The sequence below is a fragment of the Python bivittatus genome, unplaced genomic scaffold, assembly GCF_059951505.1.
Source record: "Python bivittatus isolate LINGU-HERP-01145 unplaced genomic scaffold, Pbiv_v1 ctg000700_np1212, whole genome shotgun sequence".
Lineage (NCBI taxonomy): Eukaryota > Metazoa > Chordata > Lepidosauria > Squamata > Pythonidae > Python > Python bivittatus.
Window position 1 is genome coordinate 62485848 of NW_028277098.1, and position 19370 is coordinate 62505217.

A 19370-nucleotide genomic window follows, 5' to 3' on the forward strand; every position below is an offset into this window, starting at 1 on the left:
GCTAATAGACATTTAATTAATTACTGATAAAGGGAATAAAAAGGGGTGTGTGTGTGTGTACACACACACATATACACATATGCATATACAAACAAAAGAGGATAGGTATGTAACACATATCCACAGTGCACCCTCGCAGATCTGCATTCAAAAAAATGCCACTCACACTCTCATTCATCCACCAAGACTTTAAACAAAGAATAAGAAGAACAGTGCCTTACTTTTTCCTCCTCCTTTATATGACTTCTTCCCTGGTGCTTTAATTTCAAGACTTCAGAAGATCTGGGTTTTTGGACAAAAATTACACAAAAGCAACTAAACAAATGGCTGAGTGCAAAAGAACCCAGCTTCACACAGGAAATAGCTTGCTAGCAAAGCAAGGGGACAGAAAGGCTGCAAATAACAGCAATGCTGAATAGGTATATTCTTAATTGTGAGAGAATTGTGTATTCTGTGTGTGTGTGTGTGTGTGTGTGTGTGTGTGTGTGAGAGAGAGAGAGAGAGAGAGAGAGAGAGAGAGAGAGAGAGAGAGGCAATAAGAAAGGAGGAGGGAAGTGACAGGATGAGTGTATAAGAAGAGGCCTCCCCCTACTACATAAGCAATGGAGGAGAGCTTTGCAACCTGAAAGTGAGGTTACTGAATAAATTATTCCCCATCCGTTGCTCTCTTCTCATTGGCCCAGCAAAGATTTCTGCATCAATGGTGTTATGATGATGAGATCTTTACATTCACCACACAGTCCCACACTGTTACCTTCTGCTAAGACAGGCTCAGAGATTTGGGCATTATTACCCAGTGAGAAGCCTCAATTAAGAACCTAATTAATTCTAAAGTGAAAAAAAGCCCCAAATTAATTTGCAGTCTCTCCCCCTCTGGCAAATAGACTGTGTTCTTTTGGTGTCTGTCTCTCTGACTGAGACCAGGTTATAAAAGGGGAAATATTGTTCTAAGGATGTTTTTATGTTGCAATTCTCCATTTTTGGATGCCAAGCAAAGACATTACAAATAATAATTCTGTCTCTCAAAGGCAGGCAATTCCTGTATATATTTAGTCATCCATTGTTCATCAGCAGCCCTCCCTCTGTATTTTTATGCTTTTGCATTGTCTCTGTGAGGGCTTTTTCTTAGACAACAATTGCTCTTACAGGGTAGCTTTTAAAAGGAATTGGAAGGCTGCTTATATGTGGAAGCCTTTATGTGATACTTGGTCTTCCAATTAATTTTCTTAGAGTTAGATCTGAGAGTAGGGATTGAGAGGAATCTGATCTAGGATCTATTTCATGAATCCATTTGAGAAACATTAAAATCCTCATAGAGTTTCCTTTGTGAGCACATCCCACTGACTGATACACATTTTCCAGTGAAGTAAATTGGCACTAAGAAACATTTAGCTATTTTAATTCCCCCCCTAAAAGGATGCTCATTATATGCTCTACCTCAAATGGGGAAAGGAGGACATAGAAGAGGATTTCCAAAGTGACCTCAGTAAAGGATACAACTGATGAACAAACTGGTATTCCTTCTGATGGCTAGGACTAAGACTGTCTCAGTGTTTTCTGTTATGTTCGGAAATGAACCAGAAGCCGATGCATTAGAGAAGTCCCCTTTGGCAAATCCCAATGAACAACTTTCTTGCAGCTAAATTTTAAACTAGCTGAAGTTTCCCCACTGTGTTCCTGGACTGCCCAGGGTGCAACATATTACAGTAGTCAAACCTATTTGTTATCAATGTATGGATAATTGTGGTCACGTTAGCTCTGTCTAGAAGATACCCTATCCTTAATGATTAAATGTAGTAATAGAGGCTACTTAAGATTCTATAGAAGCTCAAACTAAGAGCAAGATCCTTTGAGACCATTTCCTTCTAGAGTGACTTTATAGGATTATAGGGGTCAAAGCCCCCCCCCAAAAAAGAGTTGAAAACCACATGATCTCTTCCATACAGAAACCTCCATCCTCACACTTCCCAATTGTACCAATCCATTCACACATTCATTGCACACCCACAAGCCTTCTTCACATTTTCCAAATAATATATGAGGGCTTATCATATATAATAATGGAGCCACCAGGACTTCATCTTGACGTGCAGTCCTTGCTTCTTCAGTCAGGAGACCAAAAGAGAAGATTTATTTATGTTTACCTGTGCACAAGTACAAGTGCACAGTCAGGTATTCTGGTAATTTACCTTTTCAGGCCTTAGAGCATAATGTGAGGGGCAGAATGCACATAGAAGAAATTCCCAGAGGACAGCAGGACCAATGTGCAAAGATCATCACCCGATGTGATGTGTGAGACAGTGGGTAAATGTGTATGGTAACAGATCATCACCCTATCAGCTGCCAACTTTCACAGAACATTGCCTGGGAAAGGCTACACTCATGTGCAGGCATGCACATACACACACAAGTTACAGCAAAGAGCACCCCATTACAAGCAATGCAATTTCTTCAACCCTTATTACTATGCAAAGGGAATGGTTAGAGGGTCATCATTCTGGAGTTGACATCCCATCTCCTCTGTGGTAATTGGAGACGTTTTCTGGGTTAATTGGATTTGTAGAAGGGAATCACAACACCTGGGGAAGTAAGGTTTAACCCTTCCTTTCCCTACTGTGACTTCTTCCCCCCCAAAATTACTCTCTTTTGCAGTTAATTATGTTTGGGAAAAAAGGCTTGCATTGGTTCTAATGGAGGCTTTTTTTAAGGCTAGCTGTTACAGAGAAGGGGCCAAGCATCATAGTTACATCCACTTCATGGGCCACCAGTTCACAACTTACATGGAGGAAAGTGGTCAGGTCTACATACTAACGGGGTATGGTTAAATCCAAAAATGAGAAGGGTCAAAACTTTCCATTCGCATCCATAATATTTTTTTCAGATACATGGAACTACTCAAAAGAAAGTCTTATTGAGGCTTACTCCCACATAAGTGAGCATAAAATTGCAGCTTAACTATGTTAATTAGCAAGAAAATCAAATAGAAACTGTAAGGAAACATTTCTGTCACTACCTATTGTTAATGTGTGGTATATTTTCCATAGATTTAATGTTAATGGAACTCACCATAAAGTTATATTGAAACTGTACTCATTTCATAGAGGATGAAGAGAGTTTTAGCACCCCTTGGAAAGAGACTAATGTAACAATATCACATTATAAATGGAAAGGAAGCCCACACAGGGAACAGGTGTTACAAAATTAATGGCTACATATTGCCAGATGCTCCTGAAGCATTATTGCTTTGTAAAATTCAGGGCAATGTCAGTTTAAGTAATCTAGATTTGTTCAGTTTATACTAGGAAGTTTAATATTGCTCAGGTACCAGATCTGTCTGTAAAAATCCAGACAACCACTAGGTGACAGCCAAGAGATACAGAAAACTCTAACTTTCCTGCTATCCAGTGGCTCTATGGATTCTTGGTGCCTAAATAAGGCATGCCTATAAAAAGGAGAATAAGGGAAGATGGTCGCTCTGAAGTTTTGCTTACGAGCCTCCCAGAGATATATGAGAGGAGTGAACACTGTTGGAACAGATGTTTATGCAGAGTCCTCTTGTTCTTCGTTAACATGATCCAAACTGTCCTTTGATTGATCATTCCTGCTGGAGTTACATTCATGACATACAGTATAACCTTTTTAGCACTAACACTTTTCTGGTTTCTATTACATTTCCCTTCGCTCACTAGGCGCTAAACACAACTCCATTGCAATCCTGGAACAGGCTACTTCACAACCTTTTCCTGGGGTGCTTCCCATCTCTTTTTCTTTTGCAGCCCATCGCAGGAATGTCTTAGGATTTTGCATGGAGATACAACTGGCTGCTTGTAATTGAACGTGTTTCTTATTGGAGAAGCCCTAGAAAAAACTCTCAGCCCACAAATCCAGAGGAGGAAGTAGACAGTGTTGTGTTATTGTATAATGCATGTTGTGATCTGAACTACAGGTACCAACAAGATAATGCATGATTGGCAAAAAGAGATGTTGTTTGTACTTTTACCCCAGTCTTGGACTCCATTGTTGACATGCCTTATGTTTTCCATTGGGTGTCTTGGAACTCCTTTTGTTATACATTTCTTGTTACACATGAAAATGTATCATTTTGTACACACCCACAGCCATATACCCCTGTCTGCTGAGTTAGACACATGAGTGGCATGGAAAGTATAATTAGGGTGAGGATAGAGCTGATCAATTAGTTCACAAGGCAAGTACTAAATAGGACAGGAATTCAGCCAAACACACTGAATCATCCTGCATCCCACCATTATCAAGTTCTCAGCTCAGCTGTAAGACTGATTTGCAATAACCTGAGGTTAGTTCCTTGAGACTATTGACAGTGGGTAACTTGTGAAGTTGGCAAGTTGCATTTGTTTACTTTACAAATACAGAAATCTAAATGGTGACCCATTAACTTTCTTTTAGGATGTTCCATCATCTAAAATTCAAAGCAGACATTTTCTCTTTATCTACACAGCTTATGTGAGATAGAATCAAGTTGGCACCAAGTACATAAGATGAAGCTTTTATGGTACAATTGCTTTCTCTCAGTATTTAATTTGTTGTTATTGTTTGAAGCACTTTAACCTGCTCTTCAGCCATAAAGTCCCCATCAATAGCTGGGTCAGCAGACTTATGTTCACAGAATTTTATGAGAGGATCAGACATCCATTTCTGATCTTCCAGTGGTTTTTTTTTCACAGTTCTTTTCCATTTCTTTTCTTTCTATATTATAAAAAATCAGTTAAGGAGGCAAAGATGGAACACTGCACAATGTCTTTTGATTGGTAGCACTAGAAGTTACCTATCTGAAAGCATCCTTCATGTCCCAAGATTGTTCAATTCTGCATGCAGGAATTAACCATTCAGGTATGCCAGATTAGAGATTCATAAATACTGTAAAGACTAATGAGTTAAAAAAAAATTACATCTCTGTGAACTTCAAAGGCAACACTTAAACATGATGGTAAGTGTTTCAAAAGCATAATTCACAAGCATACGTGAGGTAAATTTAAATTCATCATTTAGATGGAAATACTATGAAAATTTAGAAGGAGCAATCAGATTGGAAGTGATCTATGAATATGGAGCTCTCTAGCTGAAGCAAGTTTACTTTGGAGAAATGTCCAACCATCTGATTTCATGATTCTACACTATAGGATTATTTAAATGACCATCTTATTTATGGGAACATCCTGCTTGCAGTACAGAAAATAGGCTTCTAAGAAAACCTTCATACAGCAGCTGCATTCTAGGAAAATATTATGTTTCCTTCCTTTTAGAGCCCTTTTTCTTATTAATGTAATTCATCACATGAATACAATATCCTATGGCCACTTCATCCTATATCAAGGGTCAACGGCAGATAAATCAAAATTTATCAGAACTCTAGGTCTTTCTCAATCTTTGAAGACTGAGCCATGATATAAATCCAGCAAATAAATACATAAGTAAATATGGTTACAATTCATTCCATATTATAGCACCAGAATACCAGCACCTGATCTTGAAAACATTCATCCACTTACCAACATAAAGTGATGTTCAGGGCAATGTCACTTGGTCTACAGGAAAGGAATCTTTCTGTTCTGCCTTTTCTTTCCAAAAATAGTTGTGGATTTGCTCATCGGGTTTCTGCTGTAGAACCACTATTAGGAATGTGCAAGCCTCCTATGCCTAGCCTAAATATTAATTTAACTACAGCTCATGAAATCTAATTTCAGGATGTTTTGTCTGATGTAAATTGTGTTGGCCATAGAACTGCAGTCCCCTTGCTTCAGTTCTTTCAATCCCCACATTGATTTAAGAGAGTTTAAAACAGTATTGCTAATTTTCCATCCTATAGAGCAGCCTTCCACAAACTTGCCCCCACCCCATCCAGAGTCTCCAGCCATCATGGCCACGGTTCTGAGAGTTGCAGGCCTCTGTATGGAGTGGGATCAAAAAACATACGTAGTTAATTTATCCTGCTATGGTCTCTTTCCAAACAGGTTTTATAATACATAACAATTTCAAAAAACTGCAAATTCTGCCTATTTCAATGTATTAACATATCCTTTGATAAACTCCAATCTACAACAATCTGAATAGTATATTTGGACTCAAACCCACAGATAGCCCAGAAGTGGTGACCCAATTGGTACAAAGCAGGGATTCAGTCTCCCTCCCACACTTAACCCTGGCTAAAAGAGGGAATTGCAAGATAACTTTCTACACCATCTAGGAAACATGCTTAATTAATTAATTAATTAATTAAATGTATAAGGCTGCCCAACTATGACTCTGCAGCTAAAAGGCAGAGAAGTTCAGAACACTCCATGCAGTCCTGTGGGAGTTTTCCTCAATTCTTTCCTGAATTCTAAGTGTGAGGGGCTTTTACTTTTACCTCAGCCTTGTCTTCTCCAGTATGAACCTCATTATTTTGGGGGAAGCTTTCTTGTACATCCTCCCAATATCTAACATCCATCTGGAGAGGATCTGGAAGAGGCCTTCTTGGTGGGTGCACTCAGGTCTGGAACCTACCCTTCAAAATAAGATCTGCCTAGATCTCTCTCTGATGTATGACTGCTGTAGGCAAGATTTTCCTCTTCAAGTAAGCCTTCAGTCTGCAACAGTGGTAGGGAATAGTGTGCCTTGAGGGACCATGCTGGCACCTGAGGAACACATTGGCGGCACATGTCAGCACTAAGCAGCTGCTAAATACTCCCTTACATATGGCTACCACATGTAAAGACACACAGATGCACCATTCTTAGGAAAGCCAAACATGGTCACCTCTGTACACTGAGAAAATAGCAGCCACTTTTTCCTTGCATGGAGAAGTAACCCTGCAAACTCAACAAGACAAGATTGGGATCATATATTTTCTTCCTGTGCATGGAAAAAAGGCAGACTGGAGGTTGGATGGGGGGAAAAAACATAGTCTGGTACTCCTGATTCCCAATCTTCAATGATGACAATTTATTCAGCATTCATTGCTGTTCGTCACCAAAGACAAATTCCTTGTATATATTTTATACTTGGTCATTAAAGTATTTTGTATTGTATTGTATTGTATTACTTTGAAAAAGGTTGCTCTATCTATATGTATACACCCAAATGAGGCTTTCAAAATAAAATTATACTAATGATTAAGGAACTAAATAGTACAGCAAAAGTAAAGAGGGCCAGTTTGGTGTAGTGGCTAAGGTGCTGGGCTAGAAAGCAGGAGACTGTGAGTTCTAGTCCTCCCTTAGGCACGAATGCCAGCTGGGTGACTCTGGGCCAGCCACTCTCTCTCAGCCTAACCCACCTCACAGAATTATTACTGTGGGCAAAATAGGAGGCAGGAGCTCTATATATACCACATTGAGCTGACCAGAAATAAAGGCAGGATAAAAATCTAATGATAAATTAAAAATCCATGAAATTTGGAAACCGGCAAAGAAAGTAAGATGGTCAATCTACATTCAGATCTATGCCCCCTCACCCATCTCGGACCATTCATCCCACAGACCTGTTGTTGTTTCCGTTCTTCACTTCTTAAAGTGTGTTGCTTTCCCTGGCTCAGTGAAAGAAAGAACAACTGGAAGGAAATAGTAATGAGAACGAAATGAGCAAGCCCTGTTGCATTGGTGGAGGTAGGTCAAATATGGAGCTAGCTCATTTCTGAGAAAATGAGCTACTGCAGCAAAGGAAGTTGGAAAGGGCAGTGTACAGAATAGCCAAGATGTGTGAACAAAAGAGCCTGGGGAAATGGGATGTGAAAAAGAGATTGGGTGGAAGATCAAAGGTGGGAAAAGCTATGGAGTGCATCTTCAGGATCTGATTGATGATGCCTCTCTCTCTCCACCACTTCTCCAACCCCTCCTCCAAGCTGAGCTGAGAAGAGACCAGAATCATCTGTCTTCATTACATCATCCAAATAGGCTGTGTCAGTTTACACTGTAAAAGTAATCAATATCCCCTTGCGGCCTGCATGCTGCCTGTCATGCTTTAGTGAGTAGCCCCCCACCTTGCTGGAATTGTTCACAGGGAAGGGGCCTCAGCTCCTAGACATATTTGCACTTAACTCTCCCTCTCTCCCTACATACTTGCAAACACATATGCAACCCCTTACAGCAGTATATTTTGGCTGTAGCTTAACAAAGATCTGTCCTGGGTCAGGTACTTTGAAGCAGCGCCTTCAAATGGTGCAGAATTATGCAAGGTGCCTTTAACCTATGACCTTTTTTACTTCCACAGGAGCTGGCAAAATGATTAAAAGAATGTTACATCTAACATATTTCTGTTCATATTCAGACAATGGTTGCTGGACCTCGTTTGTTTTACTCATAAGACTTCATTCTATCAACTCCTATGCTTATGAGATTAATAATTCACCCCTATCTCATTCTCCTAATGGAGAAAAAATATTCAAGGTTCTAGGCACATTACAGGTACCAAATTAGCCCAGTTTTTAACTTATTTGAAAATGATTCTCTAGTTTTCATGTGTTCAAGTGCAACCCTGAAGCTACATGCTTAGCACATTCTGCAGTCTTGTAGAGAAGCTGCTACTGCTAGCAGCATCATGCATCAGTAAGAAATACCACACGAACCCAGATGACTCCATTCTCCCATCTTTAGGAAGAACAGGCAGCGATACATATTTCTTTTGGAAGGTGAGGAAGTGAGAGTGGGCTTCCTTTTTTCTGCTGTCAAAATCTTGTAATTCCCAGGGCATTCGTGAGTGAAAAACAGGGCAGATTCCCCTCCAGCAGACAGGAAATTACAGAAACATAGGTATGCTAATGTATTGTCTGGTTTGCATAAGTAGCACATTTGATATGCAGCCTAATAAATTGACGTTGCTCAGATTTTGGAATCTTGGAACGCTCAACTTATTAGGACTCCCCGCAGACTAACACGCGTTCTTGTTTGAAACATCTAAATATCCAAGGGGAAAACTTGATTTTTAAAATAACGGATAGAAGCTGATTGTTTAGTGCAGCAATGAGAGCTTGTTCTGCATAGAAAACTATATCAGAAACCTGTCATGAGCTGGAGGGCTGCATAATTTAGTTTCATGTAATTTTAATTTTATATAATTATAATTTGCATAATTAACACCATTTGCATACCCTCTTACCAAAGATGGTTGATGCCAAACCACCACTGGCAAACAAATGGCTCCTTTTCTACACAATTCCTACTCCAAAGTCATTAAAGGTGAGCAATCTGAGTCTATTGATTTATTTAAACTAATCTCACCACATAATTGTCCAAATACAGAGGTGTCTCAAAGGCAATAACAATGGACAAAACAAAGATCTATCACAAAACATCACTGTGCAGGTTTACCCTAGTTATACAACAACAACAGCAAAACTGTTTGATGCCAAGTGTATACAGTACTTTATAAGGACGTATATCGTCAATCCAGATTTCTGTGTTGATCTGCTTTACTACTTCTACTTTTATTAATTCTGAAAATGTCTATATTGATCTTGACTAAAAACTGATGGGTGTGAAATAGTTTTTAAAACACTGAAACACTTCATAAACAAACCTACAAAGTTGCCATTAAAAACAGCTCATAAATCTCTCTCAGAGCAGGTGAAAGAGTAAAGGAGACAATCTGATGTTAGAAGCTGAAAGCCCAGAAAAATAAAGTGGCATTAAAATCTAGCATTAAAATCGCATCAAGTTGGTGCCAGGAAAGTCTCCTAAAAAAAGCCATTCCATTATAAAAACCTGCCAGGTTACGAATCTGGAGCTATATCATCATGCTTACCTATTGTCAAGTATTAAATACTGGAAACCAACAATTGGTGTTAGTTTTCCAATTTGGACAACTTTGGAATATACATATATAGTACTTTGGTTGGATGGACAGTACTAGGATCTAAATATACTAAAACTCCAGTCTCGCTGGAAACAATTATATCAGTTAGAAAGTTATGGAATGTAAAGTCTAATAAAAAAAAGATTTGATCCTTTTTCCCATGCCAGACTGACTTTATGGGGAAACCCAACTTTAAATTGGGGAAAAGATGGTGATAATGGAAAAATTGGATAGAAGCAGGATATTGACTTTTGACCAACTGATAGATGATAAAGATGAATTTGTAACATACTCTGTGTTAAGAGATAAATATCATCATTTTGTAGGAGATGTAATAGGGATGATGCTTCTTTAAAGAGTATGTTTCTACAATGTTCTATACTTACTAAGTTTGGGGAGAAATATGATTATGTGACAAAAACTAAATTTTTCAGAGGATAATATTCTCTTGAACTATATTCTTAGTACATGGAATTTGACAACCAGACAACACAAATGTATTCTCCATGCCCTTAATATGGCCAAAAGACTGATTTTGCAGCATTGGAAAGAGAAATGTATGGCCCCATTTACTCAATGGATTGAAGACCTGATTGCACTTGCCACTTATGAGTGGATTACCTATAGACGTAGATTTTGTATGGACAATTATAATGACATATAGGACACATTTATACAAAATTGTTGTTTAGTCGTTAAGTCGTGTCCGACTCTTCGTGACCCCATGAACCATATTGCGCCAGGCCTTCCTGTCCTTCACTGCCTCCCTGAGTTTGCTCAGTTTCATGCTCATTGCTTCAGTGATGCTATCTAACCATCTCATCCTCTGCTGTCCTCTTCTCCTTTTGCCTTCAATCTTTCCCAGCATCAGGGTCTTCTCCAAAGAGATCTCTCTTCGCATTAGGTGACCAAAGTATCTGAGCTTGAGCTTCATTATTGATCCTTCCAATGAGCAATCAGGGTTGATTTCCTTTAAGATTGACTGGTTTGACCTCCTAGCAGTCCAGGGGACTCTTAAGAGTCTTCTCCAGCACCACAGTTCAAAGGCATCAATTCTTCGGCGCTCAGCCTTCTTTATGGTCCAGCTCTCACAGCCATACATTACTACTGGAAAAACCATAGCTTTGACTATGCGGATCTTTGTCGGCAAGGTGACGTCTCTGCTTTTTAATATGCTATCTAGGCTTGCCATGGCCTTCCTCCCAAGGAGCAAGCGTCTTTTAATTTCATGGCTGCAGTCTCCGTCTTGGAGACTGATCTTGGAGCCCAAATAAATGAAGTCTGTTACTGCTTCCATTTCTACCCCTTCTATTTGCCAGGAATTGATGGGTCCAGATGCCATGATCTTAGTTTTTTTAATGTTGAGTTTCAAGCCAGCTTTCGCACTCTCCTCTTTCACCCTCATCAAGAGGCTCTTTAGTTCTTCTTCACTTTCTGCCATTAGGGTGGTATCATCTGCATATCTGAGGTTGTTGATAATTCTCCCTGCAATCTTAATTCCGGCTTGTGATTCTTCCAGCCTGGCATTTCTCATGATGTACTCTGCATATAGGTTAAATAAGCAGGGTGACAGTATACAGCCTTGTCGTACACCTTTCCCTATTTTGAACCAATCGGTTGTTCCATGACCGGTTCTAACTGTTGCTTCTTGGCCCGCATACAGATTTCTCAGGAGACAGGTAAGGTGGTCTGGTACTCCCATCTCTTTAAGAATTTGCCACAGTTTGTTGTGATCCACACAATCAAAGGCTTTTGCATAGTCAATGAAGCAGAAGTAGATATTTTTCTGGAACTCTCGTGCTTTCTCCATGATCCAGCGAATGTTGGCGATTTGATCTCTAGTTCCTCTGCCTCTTCGAAACCCAGCTTGTACATCCGGTAGTTCTCGGTTCATGTATTGCTGAAGCCTAGCTTGTAGGATTTTGAGCATAACCTTGCTAGCATGTGAAATGAGTGCAATTGTGCGATAGTTTGAGCATTCTTTAGCATTGCCCTTCTTTGGAATTGGAACATAAACTGACCTTTTCCAATCCCATGGCCACTGTTGCGTTTTCCAAACTTGCTGGCATATTGAGTGCAGCACTTTAACACCATCATCTTTTAGTATTTTAAATAACTCAGCTGGAATACTGTCATCTCCACTAGCTTTGTTGTTAGCAATGCTTCCTAAGGCCCACTTGACTTCACTCTCTAGGATGTCTGGCTCAAGGTCAGTGATCACACCAGCGTGGACATCAGGGACATTAAGATCTTTCTTTTATAGTTCTTCTGTGTATTCTTGCCACCTCTTCTTAATCTCTTCTGCTTCTGTTAGGTCCCTGCCTTTTTTGTCCTTTATCATGCCCATCTTTGCACTAAACGTTCCTTTGATATCTCCAATTTTCTTGAAGAGATCTCTAGTCTTCCCCATTCTATTGTTTTCCTCAATTTCTTTGCATTGTTCATTTAAGAAGGCCTTCTTATCTCTCCTTGCTATTCTCTGGAAATCTGCATTCAGTTGCTTATATCTTTCCCTTTCACCCTTGCTTTTCGCATTCCTTCTTTCCACAGCTATTTGTAAAGCCTCATCAGACAGCCATTTTGCTTTCTTGCATTTCTTTTTCTTTGGGATGGTTTTAGTTGCTGCCTCCTGTACAATGTTACGGACCTCCGTCCATAGTTCTTCAGGCACTCTGTCTACCAAATCTAATCCTCTAAATCTAATCATCACCTTCACTGTGTACTCACAAGGAATATGATCTAAGTCATACCTGAGTGGTCTAGTGGTTTTCCCTATATTCTTCAATTTAAGCCTAAATTTTGCAGTAAGAAGCTCATGATCTGAGCCACAGTCAGCTCCTGGTCTTGTTTTTGCTGTCTGTATAGAGCTTCTCCATCTTTGGCTGCAAAGTATATAATCAATCTGGTTTCGGTATTGACCATCTGGTGATGTCCATGTGTAGAGTCATCTCTTGTGTTGTTGGAAAAGAGTGTTTGCTATGACTAGCTTGTTCTCTTGACAGTACTTTATTAGCCTTTGCCCTGCTTCATTTTGTACTCCAAGGCCAAACTTGCCTGTTATTCCGATTACTCCTTGACTTCCTACTTTAGCATTCCAATCCCCTATGATGAAAAGGACATCTTTTTTTGGTGCTAGTTCTAGAAGGTGTTGTAGGTCTTCATAGAAGCGGTCAACTTCAGCTTCTTCAGCATCAGTGGTTGGGGCATAGACTTGGATGACTGTGATATTGAATGGTTTGCCTTGGATACGCACTGAGATCATTCTGTCGTTTTTGAGGTTGTACCCCATTACTGCCTTTCCCACTCTCTTATTGACTATGAGTGCAACTCCATTTCTTCTAAGGGTTTCTTGCCCACAGTAGTAGATATAATGGTCACCCGAATTAAATTCACCCATTCCCGTCCATTTCAGTTCGCTGATTCCCAAGATGTCGATGTTCAATCTTGTCATCTCATGTTTGACCACATCCAGCTTGCCTTGGTTCATAGATCTTACATTCCAGGTACCTATACAATATTGTTCTTTACAGCATCGGACCTTCTTTTCACTTCCAGATACATCCACAGCTGAACGTCCTTTCGGCTTTGGCCCAGCCGCTTCACTCTTTCTGGAGCTACTTGGAATTGCCCTCCGCTCTTCCCCAGTAGCATATTGGACACCTTCCGACCTGAGGGGCTCATCTTCCGGTGTCATATCTTTTAGCCTTTTAACATTGTCCATGGGGTTTTCTTGGCAAGGATACTGGAGTGGGTTGCCATTTCCTTCTCCAGTGGACCACATTTTGTCAGAACTCTCTGTCATGACCTGTCCGTCTTGGGTGGCCCTGCACGGTATAGCTCATGGCTTCACTGAGTTACGCAAGCCCCTTTGCCACGACAAGGCAGTGATCCATGAAGGGGTTATACAAAATACAGTAGGCTAAAAAAAAAAAAAAACTCACAATAGTCATATAAGTGTATTAGAAATATATACATGCTTGAATAATATTTGCATTAGATAAGTATACAGGTAGTCCTCATTTAACAACCGTTCATTTAACAATGGTTCGAAGTTACAACAGCCTTGAAAAAAGTGCTTTACGACCTGTACTTGCACTTATAACCATTGAAAACTGTCACACCACCCCCTGCAGTCATGTGATCATGATTTGCTACCTTTTTCATGACAATCATTAAGTGAATCACATGGTTGTTAAGCAAATTCCAGCAAAAAACATCAATTGGGGAAACTGGATTTGCTTAACGACCATGTGATTCGCTTAACAATTGCAGTGATTCGCTTAACGATCATCATAAAATGGTTGTAAAATCAGGTTCGGTCATGTGGTGACTCACTTAATGACCACCCTGCTTAAAGACCAATTTTCCGGTCCCTATTGTGGTCATTAAGCAAGGACTACCTGTATATAGAATTGTAACTGTTTACTGTTATAATGGTATATTATACTATGTTTTTTATCCCCTTTGTCATATTTCTTTCACTTTATTGTTAAAACACTTATGTGCTTTTTCCTCCTTTTTGACATTGTATGTATTTCCATCATAATTATCTTTGTGTTTTGTTCCTTTTCTTTTTCATTTTGTTATTATTTTAAAAGTAATAAATAAACAAACAAACCTGCCAGGTCTAAAAAAGAAAATTCACTCCTTAGTTTCCCAGGGACCCAGGAAAGGGCTTTGCCAGCAATCAGAGAATCATGTAAGACCATCTGGATTCTGACTGATAAGCATAATTAGAAGTATCAAGACTGCATAAATACAACTCATTTACAAAGCAAGTCTGAGGCTGGGAAATCAAATAAGACTAACAGAATTCCAAGATTAGATTATTTAATTCCAAGTTTAATTCCAAGATTAGACAGGTCAATACAGAGGTTAGTATCAGAAAGACAAAGATTTGAAGGTAGAATAACACACTGTCTGGTTCTGTCACTGTTCCTGGGCTTTGTTCCATGTCCAAGGATTTTGCACTGGAAGCTTCCACTTGCTCATGGTTGGCACCACTTAGGGCTTATACTTACATCCTCTAACTGTGGCACAAAGATGCCTCACAAACTATTTTTATGGGGTATGTGCTCATGATGTTGCCTCTGTCTCATTCCCAGGCTGCTGCAGAGACAGCTAGAAGCTATCTTTAGTTGTTCCACTATGCTCTTCCAACACAAGTTTACCATACAAACAATCTTACAACACCTTAGTGATGAGGCTGACCGTAACAGTGTCAGAGAGAGATCTGTTCGGTTGCTATTGGCTACTGTGGGCAAGCCCTCTCTCTGAGAGGTCCCTGGGCACTACATTCAATGGCCCCTTTGACTTTAGCTGCAAGAGAAAGCAGACACTTGGTCTGAGCAGCCATTTTTGTTTTGGTTGTTTTCACATGGCAAAACCTGTATCTACCTCTACCTCTACCTCTACCTCTACCTCTACCTCTACCTCTACCTCTACCTGAATGTTGATTCCTGTCCTTTTCCAAGCACTCCCCTCAACATCCAATATTACGTGAGCTGCAAGTGAGACTGGACACCTGGCTTGTGCAGAGTTAACCTGTCAGTTGGTTTTTGATTGGTTGGTTGGTTGCCATAGGACTGTTGATCTTCTAGGGCAGTGTTTCTCAACCTCAGCAGCTTTAAGATGTGTGGACTTCCACTCCCAGAATTCCCCAGCCAGCATGCTGGTTGGGGAATTCTGGGAGTTGAAGTCTACACACCTTAAAGTTGCTGAGGTTGAGAAACACTGCCATAGGGAATCTTTAAATTCTATAGTCCTGTGCAAAAACTTAAAAAATCAAAAACGTTCCAGCTGATTATGGAGAAGGCATACAAGGGAAGCAGGATGAAGCAGAGGTGGGCTCTGTTGATGTGTGTGCATAAGTAATGTCCTGACTGATGGATCATGACAGAAGTAAAAAACACTGGGTGACCCATCACTGGGGCATGTCAAGCTCTCGGAGGCTGACTTCAGCTGCAAATAAATTTTTCCCAGAGATTTTTAACAAGAGTTGCTGAAAAGGAATATAATAGGTTACAGAAATCTTATGAGTGAATTGCTTTTACTTTAGAATCCAATTTATCTCTCTGCTTATTAAGGCAGAGGCTTTTTCAGGTTTGACTAATAGCCTCTCTGTGAACCGGTGAAGAGGCCATTTCCCAGACACTGTAGCTGAGGAACGTGCAGGCAACCAGGATGTGAGTCTCTCTTAGGCCCTGAACATACTATTACAAGGCAGAGTTGAGGTGAGTGATAAAGCAGGGAGCTCAGTTGATCTGCATGTGAGCTCCATTGTGACTGACAGGTCCTCCATCCCAGGAGATCAATACTCCTAGGGCAAAAAATAAAAAAAAAAATGACTAATGTGCCAGCAGGATAAAACAGGAAATCCCTCAACCTCACCCTGTCACACATTAGGTCACACATTAATGGTGGTTTTCCCTACCAACATGTGGCACTTAGTGGAAGGAGAAATGAAGCTGGGGAACCCACTGATTGCTTTCCTGAAATTGTCAATTATTATATCTGTAACAATGCTGCTGAGGCATATTAAAGTTCAGCCATGGGGGCAGCAAAAATTATGTTGACATACTTTCTGACAGTTCAGGGATGGGATGAATGCACATTAATGCTGGCATGAGGAAGTGCCTTTAGACCTGAATGCCAGAGGAGATCACATGGAAATAATTCCATATTCCTAACAACATTCTTTCCAGTAATTCATCTCTCATATATTTGGGTTTTGATTTGTCACTGATGTTCACATGAGCAGCCATGTCTCTGTATCAGGATCAAATTCCACAGCAGCAGAGTTGATGATGGAATTTGGTTCTATGCCGCTCTGCCCTGGTACTGGGGTCTGTTTCTTCAAAACTGCACCCATCCCATTCCTTATCCAGCCTCCGTTCCTCCTTCTCTTCCTCAAAAGATGATTGATCTACTGAGGAACACAATATGTTTGGGTTTAAACATTTGTACTACATATAGTAGCAATGTGATATTCTCGGGACAACGCCTGTCTCTGGAAAGAACCTTGCTGATATCTATAATTTAATTCAATTTATTATTAATTCTTAATTAATGAACACTTCAAAATATAGAACAGATCTCAAGTTGCCTGTCAAGGGCTTCTTTGTGTCCTGTCATCTAAGTGGATGGCACTCCCTGTATTTCTGATGCTGACATTTCCCCAGATTGTATTGCCAATTATTGCTAAAGAGCATCTTTGGAAAATTTGCTGCCCCTTTCAGTATGGAAATCGTTAAATTGGACTTTTTTGTTCTTTTCTGTCCAAAAGTGCTCTTTTTGTTTTGTGGTATAAATTTCAGCTCCCCTTTCTGTCAGCCCTTAGGTGTGCGTATGGCTTTTGTCTCCCTTCCCACCTGTAAATGCTCAGCCTTCACATAGCAAGACAGAGAGTTAATAAACCACAGCTATAAAGGTCAAGATTTAATTGTCTGAGGCTACTGGGTGTGAAGCAAAGAACTGAAGGCATTCAACTCACCACAGGCATTGACATGGTTGAAAAAGAACAAGGGGATGTGGTAGATGTTATTCAGAAGAGTGACCATAAGAGTGTGTGCAGCCTGGTGTGGGAGAAAGTGGTTATCCCCCTTGTGGAAGCCTGAGCAGATTTCTGTCTGGGCAGCAATTCCTGTATCCAAAGGGGCTGCCACTGATTAGAACAAAAAAGCTGGACGACGTTAAAATCTTGCAGAACAACTCAGTGATAGTGAATTTTATACCAGTGGTTTCTTGCAGAACAAATTAGTCCTCTCTTTTTCCCTTAAAGGTCTATTTCTGTTGCAAGGAGAGAGCATTTCCCAAGCAATCAGTGCATATGATTGCTGTTCTTCTTGGTGTCCCATAAAGATGTTTCTTGTCATAATACCTTGCTGTTAAACAGGAAGAGCCAAATTCAGATCCCTCCTCAATTAATCACCATTTCAGAGCCTAACCTGCTGCCATCGGTCATGAAACTTCTATCATGCATCTGATGAAGTGGACTCAGGTCTACAAGACTGTCTGTTGTAATAACCATGTAAGCAGTCAAGTTTATTTGTTCTTTCTGCTGCAAAATATTAGCAACATGATTCTCTCTCTATTTCTACATCCAATGAACGTTCCAAGGATAGAAGGAGTAGGGAAATAATTAAATATTACCCTAAACATCTTGGAGAAAAGGTTAGAGCAATAACAACAAAAACAACTTTGTATGTAACAGATATCTATATTAGATTAGTTTTTTAAAGATTCTTTTAACTTAAGAATCTTAAGCAGTACAGTTTCCCCTTCAGTCTGTAGCAAGTCTTTAATCTTTTAATGTTCAGTTGTTACTTTTTAAACAATTTCTTGGAGAATATGTCCTTCTCTGATGAACACTCTGAAGACCAACAATTGCTTCAAAAATACAAGCAATGGACAGAAAAGTCCATTTTCACCTATTTGCAACACTTTTGTTCATTTTATTCAATGATAGCCAGATGTTCCATTCACTCTCCTCATGCGCAGATAGGAAAAGGAAAGGCAAAGGGGAGAGACCGAAAAGGGAAAAGGAAGGAATTCTGGCTTTGTATGATGTATGAATCCAGTTAATTAACAAACCATGGTTATGCAACCAGTGGCTTAGTTTGATGTGTGAATGCAGTCAGTGACAACATTATGGTAAGTAATAAAATAGTAACCCTGGTATCTGGAATAAGGGCCATATTTGGTTACTCATCAACTGTGGCTAAGGCTGTAGCTTCTTTCCTTTGTTCTGAATCATTTAAAAGGGAGCTTGTTTTGCTTGATGTCATCTATACACCTACACAGGTATCATAAAAACAAAGATGAATAGTGACAAAGAGAGGAAACCCAAAATAGGCTACATGGTGGAAACAGCCAGCCAGGTCACAAACAGCAGGTGGGAGAGAATGCCTTTGGGCTCATACTTATCTTCTGCTAACCATGGCATAAAAATCCCTTGCTAACAATGGTTGAAGGATATATCCTTATGAACCTACTCAACCCAGCATGGAGGAAGCTTAATTTTGTCTTTTGCTATTCCAATTTTAAAGCAGGGTTTCCCCCTTATTTCATCACAATTGTTATTGTGTGAATGATCTATAATACCTTCTTAATAATGTTGGTGTGCTATTCATTACTTAAGGTTGCTGTGGGCATATCCCCTCCCTTCCACTCAGTCGCCAAATTGGTTTGGACTTTTGGAGAGACCTGAGACCTGGTTTCCACAGAGAGCTCTACCTGTGTAATGCCTGACTGACACATTCCAAAGCACCTATCAGGTCAGAGTACTAGACCTATTGGTTAAACACAGGATTAGCAGTCTTTTGAAAAGCTACCAGATCTGCATTTTGAAAAAACACAATCAGTGCTCCCTGGAGAAAGTGCTCAATTTAAACCAGAAAAGAGAACTAGGTTCTGCCAGTTGTGTGCTGTTGCAAATCAGTGCACTAGAAGTTCTCCACTACTTCTGCTAAAAGGAGAAGGCATTTCACATGGTCAAATTTTCTACTGTTTTTATTATTTGGAAGAAATGCCATTCTGCCTATTTTGCAGACTACTTCTGGGCTATT